This window comes from Pyxicephalus adspersus, chromosome 3 (assembly GCF_032062135.1).
Source record: "Pyxicephalus adspersus chromosome 3, UCB_Pads_2.0, whole genome shotgun sequence".
NCBI classification, from domain to species: Eukaryota; Metazoa; Chordata; class Amphibia; order Anura; family Pyxicephalidae; genus Pyxicephalus; species Pyxicephalus adspersus.
The window spans coordinates 116536757-116560962 of NC_092860.1; the positions used below are offsets into that span (position 1 = coordinate 116536757).

Here is a 24206-nt window from a genome sequence, read left to right on the forward strand (position 1 = left end):
ACAAATGTTGGAGCTCTTTGTCAAAGTAGTGGAAGAATTGACCATCTATGGACAACATAAAGAGAGATTTGTATACCTTATCAAAGTAACTGATTTTTCTGAGTTTCCAGGAATTTCTCTAGATTGTGGAGATAAGTGCTTATGAAGGCATTGCACAAGAGCATTGTTGCCCAAAGTATTCAAGCATATTTCTGTAATTATCACTTTCATTTGGTTGAATTCAGAGGGGGGGTAAGAATTTTTTCACACCTGATCAGTGCACATCTGACTTGATTACAAACACACAGCCATTGAAGATGTTCCAAGCTTTGTTGTTATTTTTCTCATGCTCTGTTTTGTATTCTACTACCAGTCTACTCAGTCACAATAGTTTATGAATGCTTGAGTAAAAAAACATGTACAACCATTGAGCATTTTTTATTTGATTGCTTACTCAAACTAGCAGCTGCATTTTACCTACACTTTCTTTTTTTCGTTTTTTTATTTCATATTTTGGGTATCTAGATTGAAATACGGGTGTATTATACTTAGCAATTTTCTGAAATATATTTCCCTGTGTTTTTAACAACCTTTCTTTAATAAACCCTTGGAGAAACTTGATCAGGTAATTATTTAACTGTTGCTATAGTGATAGAATTTTTTTTTACATGGTTCTGTGATTAATTGAAAATTACTATAAGCCCTTCATATGCAGGTACACGCACTGTCCTTAGGTAATCTTGTGTCCTATATTAACACTGCCCATTGCTCTAAGGCGTAAAGGTCTCCTGATTGTCCCAGACACAGCAGAGGGTAATGATATTAAAAATTAAAAAAATGGAAGGTACATAGAAGGTACATACATTAGAATATGGCTGCTATAGCGAGCAGTGCACCAAAAGATTTGCCAACCATGTGGGTGGAAAACTTCTGCAGCTGCACTTAATTTTTTATCAATATTTACTTGTATTTATATGGTACCAACATATTACGCAGTGCTTTACAAAGTCCATTGTCATATCACTAACTGTCCCTCAAAGTGGCCCACAATCTAATGTCTCTTCCATAATCTAACTGTATGTTTTTAGGTTATGAATACTAATACTTATAAGGGGAATACCTCTCCCATAACTTGAGCTCCCAGAAGCTACACAACATTCTTTAGTAAAGTAATTTTCCCATTATGGTTTCCCCTCTATGATAGGATAAATGCTTGTAATTATGTAGACTTCATGTACTTAGGTGTTTCAGGGTTCACCAGTAAATAGTTATTTTTAACTAAAATGACAGGATGAGAAAAAAAAATCCACTAGAACAACTGTACTTGACAGCAGATCAATAGGTTGATTAATTCAAAGTCAATTCTGGAGCTTCAGACCTGCTAGAAACCTAGAAGATAAACAGACTTGGATGAACCTTGATGATCACCTTGTTACCTCCTCCTCAATGCTGTCATATTTCTCGTTGTTTAATCACTAAGTCACTACAACACCAGGATGATACCTACTTTCAGATTAGCTTGGTATGCCGACGAAAGACATTCCTTCTATAGCGTTATGTAAACAAAATGTGATGGTGAGTGTGGCTTGATTAGTGAGAGATAAACCAGTAACATTAGGGGAAGATTACATATTTATGTTGCAGTAAAGCACCCATTATCACTATGTTACAGCAACACAAATCTCATTTGTTGAGGGCTGACTTTTGGACCACACTCCGCAACATTGGGCCGTCCATTTAAATGAATAGTCTGCCCTAAAACATTGCATGGTAATACATGATGTGAACATGCGGGTATGTACATGCACTGAAACATCTTATATGTCTTATTGAGACTTAAGGTATTTTTTTTAAGCCTACAAGCTTTATTATGTAAACAAAAGCACCAATATTTGAAGTTTGTGTTAGGGGATCCCTTGAAATGTCTAGGGTACTGGAATATCTGCAATGTCCAGTATGGCATGTCCCTTTCAAATCCGGACTGTTACAAGATATTGATTACTTTGGTTTACAAAATCAACCTAGTAACCTAATTTTATTAGGTCTGAGATCATTTGTGGTTTTATTTATGTCAGCCTAAAAAATAGCTACAATAGTCTACCTCTACACTAATGGTATTCCTACTTATACATCCCCCCTTCTTTGTATGTATGATTGGGTACTGAATTACAGTGACTAATTTATAGATTCAGATAAGATAAAGATTAAGTATATACCTATCAAATATTTTTTGTTTGTTGCTATTATGTGCAATTTGCTGCACAGTTCTACAGCTAAATCATCACATATTCCTAATGGTGGCATGTGGTGTTTTAGTCATGCTTCATAAACCAGTACCCTGGCTATGTGCAATAGGACTGTATTGTTCTGGAGAAGTGGAAGGTAAATAGAAGCACATGCCAGCCCTGGAAAGGACCAGGTAGAGCTGCGAAGCAGTGGTCCTTAATGCAACAGCGCAGCTGCTAGAGAAACAAGGCCAAGATGGGTTTGTGATTGAAAAGGTCAACTGTAGAAGATCCCTGGGAGCTCTCAAGCCCTATTGTTGCTGTACTTTTCATACGTATAAAGCAGACGATAAAATCTGTATCCCTGTTTTCAGAGCTCGATCTCTTTTTTTTATATACCCTGTAATCTGCAGTGGCAGGACTCCTACTGCTTCATTTATCTATACCGGTTTTCTAACTCTCATAACTTTTTCCCACTCATTTCCCTTTTTCTCTGTGCCAGTCTCCTTTGCTTCAATCACCTCTAACTAATACTCTATTTTGCATGAAAGGGAATCCCTGCCATGTAGCTCTAGCAATCTGTCGGCTTGTTTTCTGCTATGAATAGAGTCAGCAAATTCAGCCGCCACACCGCTGTAAATCCTTGAACAGTTTCCAGAATTTACAGCTACACACTAAATAGATTTTGTATCACTGGACATTTCTTGCTTTGAGTTCAAAAACAAAATAAAAAAATGGTGTGCCAGGAAGAATGTCAAACAGTAGAGACACACAAGGTGATTCTGGTTGCTTTGTATCTGCTGTATTTAATTTGTTGAAACGAAGCAGCTCTGCGGTAATAACTGACATAAAATTGATGTTTTTATTAGCAATTCTGTGCTTTACATTCAGGCCTCCACGTTCCAGATACCAGTTATAAAAAATCTTATTGGACAGCAGGTGAGTAGATGCTTTCAATCAGGCTGCTTTCAATGCCAGTGAGTATACGCTGCGTCTCGTCTCAACAAACTATAGTGTCAGTTCCAGACTTCTCCCAACCTCTGTTTTCTCTTGTTAGTACATGCAAGCGGCTGCAGCTATGTGCCTCTAATTTGTCTACAATATAATTTAGTTTTCATTAGATTTTTTGTTAAACCCAATTAGAGTATTATAGCCTAATTTGAAACGGTACAGAGCTTTTTAAAGCTGAACTCCAGGCGAACCACTAAATACACAATTGAGATACATATATGGGAACTGCCAAAAAGGATCCAAATTTCTTTTCAGGTATTCTATTGATACCCAATCAGTTAGATCATGAACCTCTTTGTAACATATGCTATAGTTGAGAAATATGGTCAGTTTTACAGGCCACCGATAGCTGAGATTGAAATCATTACTATCTCTTCCTCCAATCACATTCACATTTGCTCTGTGCAATGGATGCTTGATTAACATAGAATGATTTGTTTTTTTTTTTACAAGTTAAGCACATGCTTAAATTACTTTAAATGCACATATCTTAAGGGAATATCATTGCCTAAATTAATGGTTTGGTGACATGAATGAGGAATTTACAATCCTGACAAACTTCCACACAGTTTAAGGAAAAACATCTTTCCAGGTGATGCCCTGGACCTCATTTTTGCTTTATAAAGACCTTACCCTGTCTTTTCCTCTTCCAGCTGTTTCGGCAGTGTTGTCCATCATGGAGATGGTGTATATAGATGTACAGGTGATGGTATTCAGCTTGCCCAATGCCTGCCACTATTAGAACTTCCAAACGTTTTGTGTCTCTGGGGTGCAGCAGATTAAAATACATTCTGAAATTATAGTGCTACAGCCTACCAGTGCAGTAGGGGTTTGGGTAGTTTTACTTTATTCCAATATTTTCCTGTAACTTAAACCTAAGTTCTCCTTTACATGTGTTTTTATAGGTGGTATGTGTGTAGACTAAATCTTTGCAGCTCAGGAGGGGGCCCATCACCTTAAATACAACTTTAAACATACAAAATTGTGTTTCCTAACACTGTACATGTATTACTTGGAAGTTGTTTCATGTTCTTCATATTATTACTCTATATTATCTTCCTGTACCATCCTACACATGGTGTGGGGTTAATAACACGTTTTAGCCACTTGCAGGACAGGCTTTTAATACATGCTGTCTCTGTAAAATGTGTCTATATTTACTCTCATTAGTACTGACTCAGATCTGTTGATAAGAAATGACAGACTGTAATGTATCTGGTTAGAAAGACCATCTGCGTTTTCTGAAGTGTCTCACTTTGTGTGTGTGTGGAAAATGAGGAATTGCAGAGCATCAGCTCTGAGCTAATGGATATGATTCTGAGAAAATGTGACCAATATGAAAGCTACTTTCTTCACCTACGTCTGCAATATATGTGTTGAATTTGTATATTGCCTTAATCTGTAGACTAAGCAGCATACATATGTAGGATGTAGCTTATTACCGACAATATTTATTTATAATGGTTTCAGCAAAACTCCCAATGTTTAGAAATAGAGAAGAGGGGCACTTTTTAGCTCAAGGTATGCAGGTATATGACAACAATAGGATAAGTGCATTAAAGCAGAACTAAACTCAAAACAAAAAATACACCTTTAATCCCACAGATATGTCTATCTGTTGGTTTCTTCGGTTGGGTCCCCCATATCCGTCTTAGGCCTGGCGTTTCCTTTGCGCCAGATGTGGACATGTTCTCTCTTCTTCCCGCGTCACCCGATCTGTGCAGATGCAAGTTTGGGTGATGTAGAGGGGGAAAAAAGATTGCCGATCTTACCGCACATGAAATATGCGTGTGAGATATGCAATTTTTTGGGGCACTGAAATTAGGACTTGTGCAGAAGGAGCAGCCAAGAGCCTCCTGGGATGTGTGACATAGGTATCCTGCGAGGCTTTGCACTCCCTTTCTGTCTGAATTAGGGTTGGTTGGTATGATTTCAATATCAGTAGACAATAAAGATGTACAGAACCTCGAGGAAAGCCGTCTGTCTCCAATCCTGATGGGTCACACACATAGCAACCCTTTTCAAAACCATCACCAAAAGTCACCGTCACCAAAAGTCATTTTCTGGCTCTTTGTAAACTACACCTTACTAAATTCACTGCTGTCAGGAAAATATTAAAAAATTGTGTGGAACCTGGCCCTTGAGGACTGAAGTTGGACAGCACTGAGCTAGATTATTACCAGGCTTATTTTATAAACCGCAAAAAGTGGAACCACAAAATAAACCAACAAAAGTAAGATCACGACTAATTGCACTTTTAGTTAGTGCTCGGCATATTATTCTTTATACCTGACACATACAATGAAGACTTGGAAAGAGGACATTTTTTAAAAATACTTACAGAAATCACTTTTACTATGATTAGCATTTGTTTTCTTATCCATCAGTTTCAAGATGGGATCAAATGTTACTATTTGAATAGTATGATTTTTACATCTAAACTACTCTGTCAGTGTCAGCAAAATAGGTCAAAATGTTAACTGTATTTTCCAGACTTATGTATATTTGGAGTGATCCTTTACCCAGAACAAAAGAGAAAATTCCCATTTATTCTTGTCTGCAATGAATACCAATTTCTCCAAATTAGTAGTCATGTCACTGTCGGAGGGGTTCACAATCTAACTTTAAACTTCGTATTTGACTGTTGCGGAGATGATCTTTCTGATGGAGATAAATTAAAAACTTTTAAAACGGTAAACACCTCCTTTATATGTATTTTTTCTGTATTTTGGAGGTTTGCCTGCATTTCAGCCTAAAGAAAAAAAAAACCCTATAGATGCCTGTTTTTAGCCTGTAAAGCCTCTTTTGTGTCCCTTTCCAGCTGCCATTGCACTGTTCAAAAGGACTTCGTTGGTGGCCAGTAAGGGCTCTTTCATAGGATAGGGGATGGCTGAAGCTAGAAATCGGGCAAAGTCAAGTTTCAGAAACAAAACCTAATCAGAAAGGGATGCAGACAGAGTATTTTGCTAATACATGCACAAGTTTCTTCCACATAGCATGTTAACAAATGCCTGCATTTACAAGTAAAAGTTTTAAACTGAGCACAGGTTCACATTACGGCAAGCACTGCTTTATTTCATGTACATTAGGCAGCAGTCTGCTAAGCAGCTCCAAGGCCACCACTTCTCAAAATACATTAGGTTTTTGTTAAGTTTTCAAGGTCAGGCTGCATTGTTCTAGAAAACGAAGAGCGCCTCTGAGCAGTGCTAGCCTTGAAGCTGATTGGAAGCTTTGTTGGAACATCTGATTAGTAGGAATGTGAGGGTACTACTCGCTGAGTCCTTTGTAAACACATTAAAGGATTTGTTTTTCCCATAAATACCTGATTGTGGAAATCCCCCCAACTGGTCATAAAGTTTAAATCCTTGTTTCTGAATATCTGTTAAACTTACAATGCACATGTGTCCTGAATATAAACTGTAAACTATTTATACATTTTTAACAAGCAGCAAAAGATCTTTATTACAAATCACCCCTAGCCCCTCTAGCTGTAATTATTGGAATGTTTTTATTCTTAAATTTCACAGAGTCTTGGATTAGTTTTCAGCCATTTCTAATCACAAACCTTTGCTGGGTATGTATAATAAAGACCTGGGAACCAGCCAAGGTTCTGTTCTTATGGAAAAACACATACAGCTATAAAATATGAAGATGTATTCCTTCACAATGCTTATGAATACAGAGATGAATGAGGGCTTTATCGGATGAATGCTTATGTGTTTCTGATTGCAAGGGAAAGCTGAAGAGGTATCATTGTCATAATTGAGCATAGGAGCAAACCAAGAAGTTCAGATAGTATAGTTGATTGGCTTCTTTTTTTGGTGGATGTGTGGGCAGTAGCATTATTGCTAGAGTCAACAAGAGCACCGTAAAAATGACTGGAAGGTGTTGATTTGTTGCTCAGAAATCAAACTTTAATTATATTGGAGCAAAGAGTAGCAAGTTCAATGACGGTGGCAAGACATCCAGAAAGGAAAGATTACCAGCAAAGCTACAGCTCATTGCAGCCTCACTCAGACAACACAAAGAAAACTGACACCCAAAAAATGCCATTCACGCAATGCACTGCCATAAGCACATGACAAGGACTGCTGCTTGATGTTACGGATGCTGACAAAAAAAAAGTAAACAAAACACCATAGACACTTGGCAAAGATACTAATAAGACTGCTTAAACTTTATTTTTACATTCTTACTTTCTGAACAACTGTCTGAACATTACCATAAAGTGCTTTTACTGCCTGTTCAGAATATGTGAATACTTTCATGTGCATGATCTAGGCTCAGGTTTACTTTAAGATCTTCTTTGATCTTGGAGAGATATAGAGAACATAGGAAAATTGCAGATAGACTTCTAGGTAAACAACTGTAAGTTCTAAATGAAGTTGGTAAATTCTACATGGCTCCATGGTCCATTACACACGGCAGAACCATTATAACAAAGGTAAAAAAACTTTGTTTAACTTCACATATAATCAACACAATAGGAATCCATAATAGGACTAAATTTCTAAATATAAATGCATTTATTAGTTGAACAGTATAGCATTTTCATGGAACAAATCAATTCCAGGAACATGTCTAAAACGTGAGAACAATTAGCCTGATTTTATAAAGCTCTCCAAGGCTGGAGAGGATACACTTTCATCAGTGAAGCTGGGTGATCCAGAAAACCTAGAATTTATCTGGTCCAGGATTGAAAACATCTGCTAGCAAATGTCTTTGAAGAGATCCATTCCACGTTTGCTGGATCTCCCAGCTTCACTGATGAAAGTGTATCCTTTCTAGCCTTGCAGAGCTTTAATAAATCTGAGCCAATGCCTCTCAAATCTGAGGCCTTCCAGGCTTTTCATATGCCATCTCAGTAGGTAAGCTTGCATACTGCATGTAATTTTGGGTCAAACAGATGAACCGCAAGCTTTTTCTGGTAGATAAGCTTCCCATCCAAAGAAGGTACTTAAAATGGAATCAGAAGAACATTCTTAGTGTCCCCTTTTAAAGCTGTAAATTGTACCAGCTGTGTCATCAGATCACCAGCATACTCAAACTGGCAATCCTTTATTGTGTTAAAGCCATAGTATATAGACAATATGACAATAAAATATTCTCTGTTTGCTTATGCCAAAAGGCTGCTGAGTCTTTGAAACTTTAATGATCTTTTTGACTGCTCCATCTGTTGGACACTTACTACAACACCTGCTAAACAAAGTTTGACACACTATAATCTGTGTGCTGGATCATTTAATTTCCATTTGGCTTCTTGAAGCTGAACTCTAGGTAACTATAAAAGATAAAAAATGAATACAGCTGTTTTTGTTTTATTAGGAAATTATTTTTCATTAGAAAGGCTGTGTTCAGTCTGGCAGTGAGGTTGCAGTGTTGTTGCCACTCCCTCATTCCAATAAATGGCTGCCCTGGGGAAGACACTACAAGTAGCTTCTACGCATTCAAGTACCTGTAATTAATGTAGTATTGGCCTGAGATTAGGAGAGGGAGAAGCAGCATTGTTATGCATGGAAGAAAGGGCTGATCAGTGCACAGCTTCTTTGTTCACTGTCCAGTCAGTAAAAGGGGGGAGGGACAAGACTCATAAGACTCACTGCAGCAGAGAGCTCTTTTGCCCTTTCAGACAAAGCTGTGACCTGTGCCATAGTTGTGTAAACTTCAGGACAAGATGAACAGAAATACAAATCCTTTGGTAGATAAAATTACTTCCTAAAGTGCAGTATATATTTCATTTGTTTATTTAGCTGTTGGGCCAATGTTTTGGTCTACTGGAGGCAGACGTAGCTGAAAAATAGACGTGGTTTTTCTCATGGTTACTATCTTCCATGCTTTGGATGATTGTTCTTTGAGTGATACAACCAGTAAATGGCGATTTCATGGTGTTGGGCTTCTGTAACCACCCTTCCTGTCTACTGTGCATTGTTATTCTGTACTTGGTACGCATTGGTTCTGAGCACACTTACAAGTAAAGGTTAAGTCAACTTCTTCTCCCTCAACTCTCCACATATGCGCTGTTTTCTAATCTTTGTCCTCATAAATGCCTTTCATTAGCACAGTTTTTTTTTCTTCTTCTTCACATCTTTTGCCGTGACACAGTGTTAACTTTTCACTCAAATTGCTGCAGCTGACTTCACTGCGCTCAGAGTCTTTTGATGTCTGAGCAGAGGTGCCACAGTCTGTGACACAACATAATCATTTTACAAGAAGAAGAAGACTCCTCTCATGTAGAAGGAAAGATATACCCTTTTATATGACAAACTGTATTTTCTGCAACTGCCATAATCAATGTTTAGACAAATTTACATTTGTAGAGGGAAAGATTCATAATTATTTCATAGAAAATCATTGATTGTGATGTACAGTACAATGTGTTTGTTGTCACCTGAATTTCTAAAAAACAAGACATTGCATTAATGTGTAAAAAAGAGCAGCCATTACTCATATATGCTCAGCTGATTATTGGTTGCACCGGTATAATGTGTAGTAGGGTCATTCAGGCACTACTTGTATATGGTCCTTATAATAAAATATATTGGCAGCCTTGGGGCTGCATGCAGGTTCAATAAAGTGCATTTAAGGCCAATATTTCTTGAGCGTTTTAAATAACGCAGTGAAAGGTTTGAATTTCTTTTAGGTTTTCATTGCTGTCTGTATTCCCTCACTATGGTGACTCACTATGGTTCCCAAATCCAAAATAATAAAAATGTCACTGGAACAGGAAAATAAAATAAGCCTTCCAAAAATACACCAGTTTGGTGGCAACTGCTCATCTCACTTCCTGTTTTGTCTACAGTTCAAGTCAATATGTCTTTCCTTTGGCACCCAAATTTTGCCCAGAGAGTCAGCACCATTACCAACCAGGAGACAGCTCTCGTGATAAGTAGACAATAAGACATGTCCGTAAATTTAACCTTACCTGCCTGATCGTAATTCTTTAAAACCACTCACCCATCCCGTTACAGGTGCTGCCATGTTCTTCTTTTCTTCTTGGCTCTGATCTTTGACATTCTTGATTGGCCAGGCCGGGATGACATAACTACCACGCATGCAGTGCATCCCAGCACCCTAGTTGATGGAGAGTATTGCCTCTATGACCCCTGTGTTTCCTATGAACCCTTGTGTTCCAGAGACCCATGTATACCTATGACCCCCCCCCCTCCCCCTATATCCTCTACCTGGCAAGCCTGCTCCCTGTAAATTTGGATCCTTGCTAATGATTTATGTGATAGATTTTAAACAAAGGACAGCATGCTGCAGGTTTTGACCCATACTGAAATCACTCTACATAAAGTCATGCAGAAGGGTGGTTTGAGAAGACACCTTTCATTGCTTGTCATTCTGTGGAAAACATTATTTGATGTGCAGTATTTAAATTCCATTAGGAGAACTTGGGTAATGACAGCTGTGTCAATCATGACAAAAACTCTGTGTGTTTTTATTTTTTGATTTTTTTGTACAAATTGCTCCTGGTAAAAAGCTATAGGGGGACCTAAAATAGGAGCACGCGGAGGCTAATGAGAAGGAGCTATCACAGCATGCATGTATTGTTCCTGATTTCTCTTATGTGTGTCTGTCTGTGAATATCAATTGGCGCTAAAAACATTCTCAATCTTCTATTTTTCTTTTTCTTTAGAATCAAAGCAACAATGTAATTTCCATGCCTGTGTAAACCTTCTCTGGTAACAACCTGCATCAAAGGTAAAGGATCTGTCTCACAAGCTTCTTATTTATGTTACTGCCAAAGCGAATGTAATAAATGTAATGCTGCATGATACATTTGCATGCACACAGTTGTCTTGTCATTTATCTTTATAGAGAGAGTTGAATTTGTGATGTAAATGTGGGCTTGCAATATGTACCTTTTATAAAAAGAATTAGAGTAGAGTAAAATCACACAATGAGACAGGTCTTATACGGGCCCTATGCTGGAGTGTGCTGTTAACAAAGTACTTTCGGTAAAGGTAATTATAATGAAAAATGTGATATGAGTTTAATTTTTGTATTCATTTCAGAGTGTTTATATATTTATAAGTCAGATAAAAAAATGATATTGTTACTTTTATGATACCTATGATGTGCAGTTCAAGTGAGCATCAAAGGCATTACTACAATTTTCCCCTAAAGTTTCCTTTTCTCCTCCTGAGCCTGTTCCAGCTTTATTTTTATTGAACTTTCTCTTGTATCAAGAAATGGCTTTTATTACACCCAGGATGTCAGGATTGTGCAATTTCTTTCCCTGAGAGCCATATACAGACCAGGATTTCCATATAAACAAAGTCATCTTGTTATTATTTATATAACATACTTTACTAAATGGAATATTAGTGTTTATCCTGACCCTTAGTATTTGGACACCCCTCTACTTAGTATTATCATCACTGCTGCTAATTTCTTGCGGGGGCTGCTGCTAGAAGGTTGGTGCTTATTATCACAAGAATACTACCACAGCTCCAGACGGACACCTCGCTATGTACAGTATGGGGGCAATACATCCTTGTATTTAGTAAGGGCCAGATATAGGTGGGTGAAGTTCTGTAGACCCACTGGATAGGATTAAAAATATTTCTGTGGTGGCATTTCATGCCAGAAGTATGAGTATCCTGGATATCTGGCAGCCATTTTCAATAGGAACATTTATATATATATATATATATATATATATATATATATATATATATATATATTAATTTTGCCCATTTATTTTTATGTACTCCTATGAATTTAAGATTTCCCACAGATTGTAGAGATCTATATACTAGCAAATGCAAATCTGTAATTATTTTGAGTTAGCACTTGCTACCTGTGAGCTGCAATTATATTTTAAGGTGCCAGCTCCAAGGTTGGAGTTCTGCTCAAGTTTGCAGAATTGGGGGTCATATTTTAACAGCTACATGCTTTTCCTTGGCTGTCACCTATTAGGTAGTAAAACTCGGAAGAAAAAACCAGGCATGAATCCAGCACCTTAAAAAGACATCTTGGATTTTCTATACTAACAGAATAACGTTAGCTGTCATAGTAACAAAACGGCCTTATCAGTTCAGGCCGAGAAGTGGGGATGTACAAGGCCTAGTATCCCATAGCAGCCAATCAGACTTCAGTTTAACGTATCCAGACTTACGAAAGATGAATGCTGACAGGGCGCAAGAAGTTACACTGCCTTTTTCTTTCACTGAATGAGTTCATTGTAGCCAGCAGAGAGCAACACAGAGACAAATCATTCCACCCGTTCTTACAAGATATTTGCTGTAAGCAAGAAAGGATTATATAAGATGAAAGCTGAGTTCAGAGTTTGATCAGTAAACCAGTGCAAATAGCAATGATGACAGCAAGATGCAGAAAACCATAGCAACTGGATTTAAAAAAAACTTGTATTAAAAAGAATGATTTCGGCACAAACTGCTGGTTGCCTGGCTGTCCCTGGGCTTTTTTTATCAATTATGTAGCAGCTAAAGTCAGAGAAAAGTCAGACCTGCTGAGCTGCATACATATTCCAGGTAAGAAGATAGTTAGGTCAATTATTTATTGGTTGAGAATCATTAAACACACTCTCCATCCATAAGTTTTTATAGCTTTGCCACACATCAGGGCCAAGTGAATTGCACTTACTCCAGCCTGCTGACTAGATAGTAAAAAAGCAGCAGAAGACCGGTAAGGTTAGCACTTTTGCATATTCTGCTTTCTACTCCAATTGGCTGCGTTCACATGTGCAATTTTAATCAGGGAATATGGTTTCCAGCCACAACTAGTGAAAGATGAACAAACAGGACTGCGTCCTAGCGGCACACACATTCCCCGCTTTGTTCTATGAAGACGGGTGGGAGTGAACGAGTGAATGGCACCCACTGTGATCATCTTCCTTTACTTGTATAGTGGTTGTTGTCCCCATCGGGTGACCTCTGTACACATGTCAGTTTCTCGCCCATATCGAGCCCACCCATTCGTATCGGGTGAGAATCATCTGACGTGCACAAAGCCTTACTAGCAGCACGTGTTAATTTAGCTGGCCTGGTTGGCTCCATTCCCTGCCCTCGCCTAATATAAGGGCTGCTATACAAAAGATTACAGTCAAATGTTGAAACACTAGCCACATCAATTAAAAAATACTTTTTACTGAAAGCTTAATAAATTTGTATCTTTTAAACTGAGATGAGGTTAAAACATATCTTAATATGGTATGTAAGGTAGAATGTGGTAGGTTAACATTTGCCTTTTATCAGTCCAGCTTGTTTTCAGGCACTGGGAGAAGAGAGAGAGAGAGAGAGGTGCGTAGCTTAGAAAAGGGAAAGTATGCCAGCTGTGGTCATGGTAGTCCAATGATTAGAGAGGGTACACAGCAGGTTGAAATGATAAATGGTGTTGACATTCCCACATACCATATGGATGGATGTGAATCACAAAACCAGCAGGTAAACATACATACATGCATTATGTATTTCTCTGTGTGGTTAGCTGGGTCCCTTTATGTTTATATTGCTTGTCAACACATGAAAAAAAGGAACTTGAATCTTTTAAGCAAAAGCATAATGGAAGAAATAAAATATCAAAAACAGAATAAAAACCGTATGCTGACAGTATGTTAGGGCTGTAGGATCAGGAGAATCCTGAATATTTCCCTCTATATTTGTGTGATCAGTGGAGAATACAGTCAATTGTATGACTCTCAGCAGGCTGGATAAATCTGCATGTTTATTGGAGAATCAGAACATTTGCAGGTAATACATTCACCTAGTTTAACGGATTCACTCATCTCCACTGTCTACAGTTTGTATCTATAGTATATAGGAAATACAGAACATATGTGTAGATTGTATATACCATATATTATGATATCTGCAAGTATAAACTGTCACCTTTACAAAGACCCAATGGATCAACATTATGTTTTTTTTGTGTTTTTATAAGAAACCTGATGACATGCTGAGAGAGACATTTTATCACACAGACAATTTTTTTGGGATAGACAAAACAGAGATTAATATTAATGGAATAATATGACTCTGTATGAGCTGTGCCAAAAACAGAAAGTCTTCAGATTAAAGCTTAGAATTGACAATCGGGTGAACAATATACAATAGAAGAACCACCATAAAATACCTGAATTTATTGTTCACGTGGGTTCTTGTATTACAGACTTGATCATTTTAATGAAGATTATATAGAAATTGCATCATTGTATTGCTATATGTATTGCCCGTTTAAAGCAGAACTTTAGTCAATGCATGTGAGTGGGTTTATTATGCAACAATGGTAAGACTTATGTCACTTAACGTCTTGCATGGCAATCCTATCCAGTGTAATCCCTACTCTCTTCGTTGTTATTGGTGCATCAATCGTCTGGGTATGAAGTCTTTGACTCTTTTGGTCGATGACGTATGCACATACACAGATGGTTACTTTTTCATGGCATGGGGGGTGTTTCTCAACCAGGGTTCCTCCAGAGGTTGCTGGGAGATTCATGAGCAATTTGTAATTCTCAGGTCAGTTTACTGACACCAATGATCGTTTTGACTTTCTGTAAGGGTGACTTTCTTCCCACTGGCCAGCAATATAAGAGACACTCTTCCTACTGGCCACCACACTAGTTTACTGTGAGCTGTGGATATATAATAACTACAGCAGTGATTGCCTAAGACATGCAAGTTATTTTATGGCTTCCCCCGTGATAAAACGCTTGAGAAACACTGTAATAGAGTAACTACCTTGTATCAGAGATCTCCTGTCCCATAGCTCAGTACAGACAAAAGTACTTAAAGGCATGTAGGAGCATTCACACATTCTCTTTTGTCTCTTTTTTATAACAACTATGAAGAATCTTTTATAGATCAGAGTTTAGTGAACAGGAATTTGGTTAGTTCCTACATGATTCTGCTCTGTGCACATCTTTATAGCTCTTTTCTCCAAATGCATGATTATTGTTCCATTTGTGAATACTTTGGTGCAGCTATATTATTTGTCAATGTACATAAAATAGTGAAATATAGAGGATTATTTACAGTTCCTGGTTAAGGTTGGTCTAAGAATGTGCCTGTCCACTCCTAGTTCCCATTCTGCTTTCTCATGAAATGCATATAAGTGAAGGGGCACCTTCCAGCCCTGGGTAATTGCATGATGGTTTGTTTGTCAGTGTTGAGGCAATCTTATCTGTCATCTTGTCATTCCACATTGTGACTTATAATTTCCAAGAATTTAAACTTAAATAAACGCAACCTGACTTGAAATAGCCAGTCTCTTTTTTTATTCAGCAAATCACCAACATGTCTGTTTGGAATACAAAAAGCTGCGCTCAACAAATACCTCTCTTTGATCAGATAGGACACAAAAGATGCAGAGCCGGTATATATAGTATTCACAGATAAGTAAACATAAGAATAGAGATGTAATTCACATTTTACTAGGCAAAAATGTAATATGGCAGAGAGGAAGCATGTGTGAGCAAGGAATAAGGTAAGTATTTTACCTAATTTTTTATCCCTTAGGTAAAATGAACAATCTTGCAGTTGGGGCTCACTGTTCATTATTTGCAAGTAAAGTGGGTTTTGGTTTATAAAAGCCTCACCGACTATCTGAACACCAACTCTCTCCTTGACCCTCTCCAATCTGGCTTTCAAGGTGCCCATTCCACTGAAACAGCCCTTACTAAAGTAGCCAAAGACCTCATCAGAGCTAAGTCACAAGGCAACTCTTCCCTCCTCCTCCTTCTCCCTGATCTTTCCTCTGCTTTTGACACTGTTGTTCACCCCATTCTAATTGAAATTAAGAACTCCATTGGTATCAGTGACACTGCTCTCGGTTTGCTGCCTTGCTGTTCTACCGCTCCTTTCAAATTTCTTTAAATGGTAATTCCTCCTCTCCTACCTGTTGGTGTTCCCCAAGGGTCAGTCCTTGGACCGGTCCTCTTTTCTCTGTACACCTCCTCTCTCAGTAGTCTCATATCCTCCTTTGGCTTACAGTACTATCTGTATGCAGATGACACTCAAATCTATCTGTCCACCCCTGACCTGTCTCCCTCAGTCCTGGATTAGGTCACATGCTGCCTGTCAGCCATCTTATCATGAATGTCTGACCGATTCCTGAAACACAACCTGGATAAAATCTGGACTACTGTAACCTCCTTGTCTCTGATATTCCACTTACCCAGGTCTCTCCTCTACAATCTATTATGAATGCTCCAGCCAGACTAATCCATCCATCCCACCGGTGTTCTTTAGTTGCCTCTTTTTGTAGTTCTAGCTTCCATTTCACCTTCGTATCAAAGTCAAGCTCCTGTGCTTTGCTTTCAAATCCCTCCACAGTTTTGGTCCCATTTACCTTTCTGACCTGGTAGAAAAATACTCCCCTAGCCACTCCCTTTGCTTCTCCAATGACCTACTAATGACTTCCTCACTCCTAACCTCATCACACGCACCGCTCCAAGACTTTTCTAGAGCTGCCCCGACTCTCTGGAATGGTCTTCCTTATCCTATCCGGCTTGCTCCCACTTTCTGGTTATTTAAAAGAGCACTAAAAACTCATTTTTTTCAAACTTGCCTACCCATCTTCTTCTGTCTCTAAAAATCCCAACTACTCACCCATTAATCTATATCCCCCTCCTATTGTACCTTGCTTCCCCACCTCTTAGATTGAAAGTCCTTTTGGCAGGGTACTCTTCTCCTGTGTCACTGTCTGTATTCGTCTGTAATTTGCAACATTTATTTAATGTACAGCGCTGCATATTATGTTGGCATTTTATCAATCTTGTTTGTTAATAATATTAATAATAATTAATTATCCCTTATGGTGGTGTAATGTACAGCTCTTTATAAATAAATGTACTTTTTATTAAAAGTGCTACATTGCTGTAAATATTCGTATCTACACTTCAAGGAGAGTAAATTTGTTATTTTTAAATGCTAGCACAAGGAAAAGCATTTAGGGAAAAAAGAGGAAAGGATTGTAGATTATTCACTTTGCTGATATCGAAAAAAGTGGGGTGTTATGTTCAGGGATAGTTGAAAGCAGGGGTGTCAAACCTGGCCCCGCACGTCCTTTTTTTTGGCCCCGAAAAGAATTATTAATATGAATTGCAGCTGGCCCGCCGCTGCTGCAATCCGTAGTAACGGCGGGCGAGCTGCAATTCATATTAAACTGCTGTTCTATAGACGGGTGTACAATCTCGAGTCTCTAGACCAGTGGCCTTTCTGCCTATGCGTGGCCCCCGTACTATGGATTGCAGTAGTGGTGGGCCTATGGGTGGACCCTGCGGAGTTTATACTGACAGGTAAGTTCAATGATCAGGAATTATTATGATTATTATTATCAGGAATTATCATTGAGCTATTGCTATATTAGTTGTTATACTGTGCTAGAGAATGCAATTTGAAACTAAACGAATGCAGCAATTTATTTGGTTTCACATTGCATTCTTGGGCAAAGTAAAACAATTAATCTCAATAAGAAGAGACAAGAACACATGAGAAGAGCATGCAATATTATGCAGTGAATTGATCAATCCACTGTATATTACTGCATGCTCTTCACATTTGTTCTTGTTTCTTCATATTGAGATTAATTGTTTTTTAAATACATTTCAAGTATGGCCCGCGACTTGGTCTAAATTTTTAATTTCGTCCGTCTGTGTATTTGAGCTTGACACCCCTGGTCTAAAGTATATAAAGCTAAACCCTAGTCTTCCCTCCTAAACTAGTGGCCCCTAGTACTTTTTAACTACCTTAACTTTGTTCTGTGTTCTTTTTCTGAGGAGGAGTCCATAGTCTCCACCAGTCTCTGTGAGCAGTGATCAATCAAAGGCAGGCAGGGTCAGTGCAAAGACGACGGGGATGATCTTATAGCTCTTAAAGCTCAGCACAGTGACCCTGATCATCTAAAGTAACATTCAGGTAGTCCCCGGGTTAAGGACATCCGAAATACCGACCACTTCTAGATATGAATGGGGCTTTCCTTGTCCCTTGTGTGCAAGACGGAAGCTTGGAGGGGGCAGTTTGCATGACTTCATTAGGCGCCATAAAGTTTTTTTGCTTTGTTTGTGATTAACTCACTGTGAGGTTGTTTAACAATAACTGACACCCCGCTGCCTAATATGTTGAGACAAACATCTGTCCTAATTTAATAAAATAATGTACCTGTTCTGACATACATACAAATTCAACTTAGGAACAAACCTACAGTCCCTATCTCGTATGTAACCCGGGGACTTCCAGTACATGGTTTTCATAGTCTGCAGTCACTATATAGAGTGCAGATAATCCTTTATATCATCTATTAACTGAAATCAGACCAACTCTGTCTCCTGTGTTGGCACTGAAATGTAGCCAATCCTAACACGTCTTCATTCTATACACCCCACCCCCCATGATGAGCTCTTTACCCAGTTTTCTACTAACTTATCAGTTCTCCTCTGCAACTGACGATAGTATTTTAAATCACAGACCTCTTTGTATTGTGTTTGTGCTTCGTTAGCACAATAGGTACAACTTTATATTACCATGACTCACTGAGTTTAAGTTTAGCAAAATACCTCATTAATAACGATTGTGGCCTTCTCAGCTTTGCCTCTCACACACTGTATCAGCACATAGGCTTTCCAGGACAGACTGTATTTACACTAAGACCCCCCTGGGAAATGCCCAGACATAAAGCTAAGAACCAAAAACTGTCAGGAAAGAAAGAACACAACTAAATTGAAGGACCAGGGCACCACAAATAAAGTGGAGTGGGCTTGATGATCCTTGTAGTCCGTCACTCAGGGGATAGGGTGAGCTCAGGATATCTGCTGCAGCTTTAATGCTTAGTCACAGTTTGCAGGTAAATGGGGAACTGAATAAACAGAAGACAGCAAACCTTAGGTAGGATATAGAGTATATGGTATTTATTGTAGAAAGAAGATTACATGGAGATATGAGATTACAGTAACAGTTACATTAAACACCGGTTGGTATAGACTAAAAAAAAACAAAAAAAACCTGTTCAGAGTGTACTTTTAGTAGTTGTTTTTTTCCATGCTGGAGACCTTTGCCACTTAGCTAACATATCACAGCATAATTAACAAATTAACATCCCAGTATCTAGCCAGTAATGATGACACAGATATCCACATCTTTTTTCCTAAAGGTGTTTTCCAAAAGGGTCAAGTTGGATGACACTTTGGCTGATTTATACAGCAGTTCAGATGATGGAATAACCCCAGCCCTTTAGAGGTGTGAGGTACATGTCTTTACATAGAAGAAAAGTTCTTTACCAGAATATATTAGCATATATTAGTGAGCATATATTAGTGTGATACTTCTCCCAGAAAACTGTATATACGGTAACTTAATTCTCAGAAGAATCATCTTCAGATCATATACTAAAGAACTGTACCTGTCTGAGTTCCTTGGTTGATAATATAGGTGTTCTAAAGTATAACTCATTATAATTACTTTTAATGTTGTTGAAACACAGAGATGAATTCCTTTCAAAAGATCTGCATTGTTGTAATTCCTAGTTTGCAGCATGAATGAAACATTCCAGAAAAGGAAGTGTTTGTGCCTTATATGCTGATATATTTCGGTAAGGAATGTGTCTGTTAAGATAATGGCTTCAAAAGACAAAAGAGAATTTTTAACTAAGGTACTTCTGCTATTTTCTATAAACTAGCAGCAATATATAATATAGAAATATTGTGCATATAAAATTTGCCTTGACTGTGAGAGTAACATATTACCTTTACAGAGGGGTGTCAGAATAGTGTACCTGGTGTGTATTTTTAATACAGCACTAATGACGGATCTGGTGCAGTAAATTTAACTTACAATAAATGATGTAAGTATTAGTAACATAAATCATGCCTTTTCTGTAAAGGCAAACTGGATTTTAAGGTTTATTTGTCCTTAAAGTACATAATATTATTCATCAGACTAAGTGACACTTTTTCTTGCTGCTATTCCTTCCTGAACTTTGACAAATTGCATTAATACACGAGCCCCTGAGATTGTAAAGTCTAACCAGGTTTTCTGTTTTCTAGTATTTACGCTTTTACGTCTTGCAGTCTTTCTTAATGTATGCCTTTCTGTTCTTTCAAGTTTTGCATTACTGCAGCATATAAATAAGTGTGCATGATTTCCTATGAAGTTTAACAACATAATGAAGAAAGTGACAGGCAGATATTTTGTACAATCCCCAAAAGTCCAAATTAGAAGCAAAGATATATCTGAAGTGTGACATAATAGAAAACAAAGGTGTAAATCATCACACAAAACATAAAGAAGACTTGTTAAAGAGAGTTCATTAACACAAAAGTGTGCATTTTAAAATTAAATTGGAAGGATTGATGTCGCAATAAAGTTCAGACAGAGAATATGATTCACAATTAACCAAATCATAAAGGTTTTTTAAAAAGAAAAAAATATGTCTTTCATTTTTTTTTCATATGAATTGTCTATGCTGTAAATTGTATAGACTAATGAACAAATTGTAGGATGGGAAAATAGAGCATAACAAATATAAATACAGAGCAGGAATAGGTCTGTCAAGTTTCATAATGAAGGTTTCTTAAGAATATTTGAGTGGATAACTGGAGTGAACTTGTGCTTACACATTGATGTGTATGTGAATTAGAGATCTGTATATTAGCAGTAGACAAGAATCCAGGATTCATTCAGACGTGCATTGCAGCCAGCTGGCTCTAAACCCTAAATTGACACAGCAAATTCTTAAAGCAATCATGTTGATTAGTCTAAATTATAAGTATTACCATTGAAATTGAACGTTAGGAAATAAAAAACCCATTGTGCATCTGTTGACTACCAAGACCTCTTTTGCTCACCACCTACTTCCTGTGACTACAAGTCCTCCACCTCCTCATGTAGACACATGTTTTTTATTGTAATGCATTGATGCTGGGAAATGTAAATCCTCCAATTGGCTGATTTCAGCAATGTGAGCACGTACCTGTAGTGTGATGTCCAAGTACAGCTTGCCCATAAAACAGACATTCTGTCCACCAGTTGCTACATTTTGTATTTAGTTGGGCATTAAGAAGTAATCCAAATCTAAGCAGTCCTGGTTGTTGGATGAGGCTTTTTCCTTATTTCTTGAAAAAGAATAAAACCATCACAAGCCATGGAAAGCCAAGGCAGTATGGTGGAATAGTGATTAGGCAGGTTTTAGGGAATGTGTTGGCAGTTTTTGGAACTCCCTCCAGCTGCCCTCAAACTAGCTTTCCCAATATATCAAATGGTAACCCCATGTGTACCCCTAGGATTAGCCCTAACGCCTAGTATATTGTACAAATATTTGTATTATTTATATAGTTATGTGCAGATAAAAACATATTTTTTTATAAATAATTGGATAACTGAACTGAATAATCACATTTCTTGTTGTGTGATTATTCTTGGATCAGTTTAGTAAATCTAACTCTGACAAATGCTTCCTGTAACCCTAAAGCTTCATACACACACTAAATCATTGTCAGCTAAGACGAACAGTTGTGATCATCTCAGGCAAATATCTATCGTGTGTACAGCATTCCTCCTATGCCATTCATCAATCCATCTTGGTGGATCAATAAACATCCAAGCAAGGACAACTGCTGTTCTATGAAGGAGAGTGCAGCGGGGTGCCATTCTTACTATATCCTCTTCTCTCCATAGAACAGAACAGGGCTGTGCGTTCATTCTTTCCCCAGTCACTGGAAACAATCATAAAAGATCATTCTGATCGACTGAAATCTGATATCTATCTGCTGTCTGTAGAGGGCTTTACACTAACTATCAGATTACCCCAAAGGCCAATTCACAGCCATGGGTCATGGTAAAGCACCCTATATGTGTAGTGTATTGTGGTGCCATTCATTTTTAATGACGGCCCAACATACTATAGTAACACATCCGCTTTGCAGTGCACTGCATTACAAAAGTAGCAATAACTGCACTGCCTGCCCAAAAGTTCACAGCCTGAATACATACAGGTAAATCACCTGGCTTCCACCCACACTGAACTTGTATCCTGTTTTGGGCACCTCCTGGATGCTACCTTAGTCACTGGACAGACTGTGATACATGTATGACATTATGTACAACAGGGGCAGATGTCACTGAGGTGTCTGCAAAGAGCTGTGGGAAAAATATCAGGGTTAAAAGTAAAATAAGTGCCCATGCAAGGATGCCGCTTGCACATGTTTATTTATAATAAAAGTGGACTATGAACATCATTCACCTCCTTTTTCCTTTTAGGAGTCAATTGATCAGACATTCCTTCAAACATTCCCTAGTGGGAACCTTCTGGTTTCTTTTGTTTCAATGGCAATAATTGATCCTCACCAGCGAATGTTTAAGGGAATGGCAAATTCCTTGTTTTATAAATAGAGCCCTTAGTGTAGTAATAACATAAAACATTAAAAGGAATAAAAAAAAAAGTGTGTACATTTACATCACAGCCCAGTTTTCAATAGACGGTTCTGGATTATTTCCTACGTTTGGGTGTTACTTCTGAATGACATGAACTTGTGTTGACTCAAACTCTGAAGAGAAAATGATGATCACAAGTGGTTAATCAGTGCGCTGTAATATTCCAGCTAAGCTGTGGAATTTACCCGTTGCCGTGAGATTGTGTCCTAATCTGATAAAACAGTGGATTAGAAAGACTTTAAAATAAATAGATTCAGAGGCGAGCCATGTGCTGGAGTGAACACATCTTATTTTTATTTTTGTCAATCATTACAAAATACTATTGTGTTGCTCATGCTGACTTTGGAATGACATTTTCAATCCAGTCCGTGTTGTTTTGGTTTATACTTGAATTTTGTTCAACAAATACAACACCTAACACATTAAGATCGCAGTTCTGCTCCTTCTGAATTGTATTTGCTCTTGTCTTTGTCACTTACAACTATGTAAGTGAAAACTATGTTGGGTATATGAAAGGTGAACAACTGTAATCTTATATGATAATAAGTGTCAACAGATAGTTCTGGTATGACATGAAACTGGCAAAACACTGCAACAATCACTCCCAGGTACTAATACTACTTCAGATATGTCTTCTAGGCTATGAACCTGTATCTGCTAACCTCACAAAGCTGCAGTTTTTTTAAAAGTAGATATTGGTGGTTATGGTTGTTACTGCCTTCCACCAAACATGCTGTGGTTAACTACATCCTTAGCACACACCTATTTCATTATGTTCCTTCTTGTACTGACTTTGCTCTCCACTGTAAATGTAGATGTCAATAATCATTGGCGTTTTGTTGGACACAAATTAGACACTTAGAACCTTTTTTATAAGGCTGCCTAAATGCTATGGAAATAACTTTAGAAAAGCACAAAGTTGTGCACATTCTTTTGACAAGGATAAAAGAAAGGTATAAATGTGCATTGTCAACCTATAGGCTGTGTTCAGACCTCAAGACTGTGTTCGGGACCAGGCAGTTCCATGTGGCTCGGATGCCCTCACTGCTGCATGGGTGCTACTAAACTACTTAATGATGTCCCTATATATTCCTAATGGGCTGCCGCAGGTCAGACACTGCAGATTTGAGTTAATAAGGCTCTCCAAGACTGGATAAAATGGAATATCATGGGTGAACCTGGATAATCCAGCAAACCTGGAATAGATTTGGTAATTGAAAACATTTGCCAAATAAACATTTATTGTAAAGAATCCATTCCATTACCAAGGTTTATTTATGGCAGTCTATCTTCCCCAGTCTTGCAGAGCTTTTATAAATTGGGCCCAGTACAGGCTCAGTTGTGAAACCCATGGAAGTTGTTTCTAGGCATGAGGTAGTGTTAACCATACCACAGCCCCACCACTAGACTGAACATTGACATATTTTAGGAAGGCCCTTTTCTTTTCCGGCATGACTGTGCTCCTGGGTGATCCTGTGCACCAACCCATGACCCGGGTAGCTCGGACCTTCTAGCCCGTCCCTTATAAACACCATTGTCATAACTACCTTCTACTACCAAACTCCCCCTGCATACCAGCCACTCCCCCCAATTAAATACC

General features: G+C 38.1%; 1 protein-coding gene across 12 annotated transcripts in view; it reads left to right on the forward strand.

Annotated features, from left to right (window-relative positions):
- The window catches only part of TENM3 (teneurin transmembrane protein 3), a 699726-nt gene that overhangs the window by 78545 nt on the left and 596975 nt on the right, over nt 1-24206 (forward strand). For all 12 annotated transcript variants that reach the window (XM_072406090.1, XM_072406089.1, XM_072406092.1 and 9 more), the window contains exon 2: nt 10855-10919. The gene's annotated coding sequence lies outside the window, so the exon portion shown is untranslated. The remainder of the gene's footprint in view (nt 1-10854; nt 10920-24206) is intronic.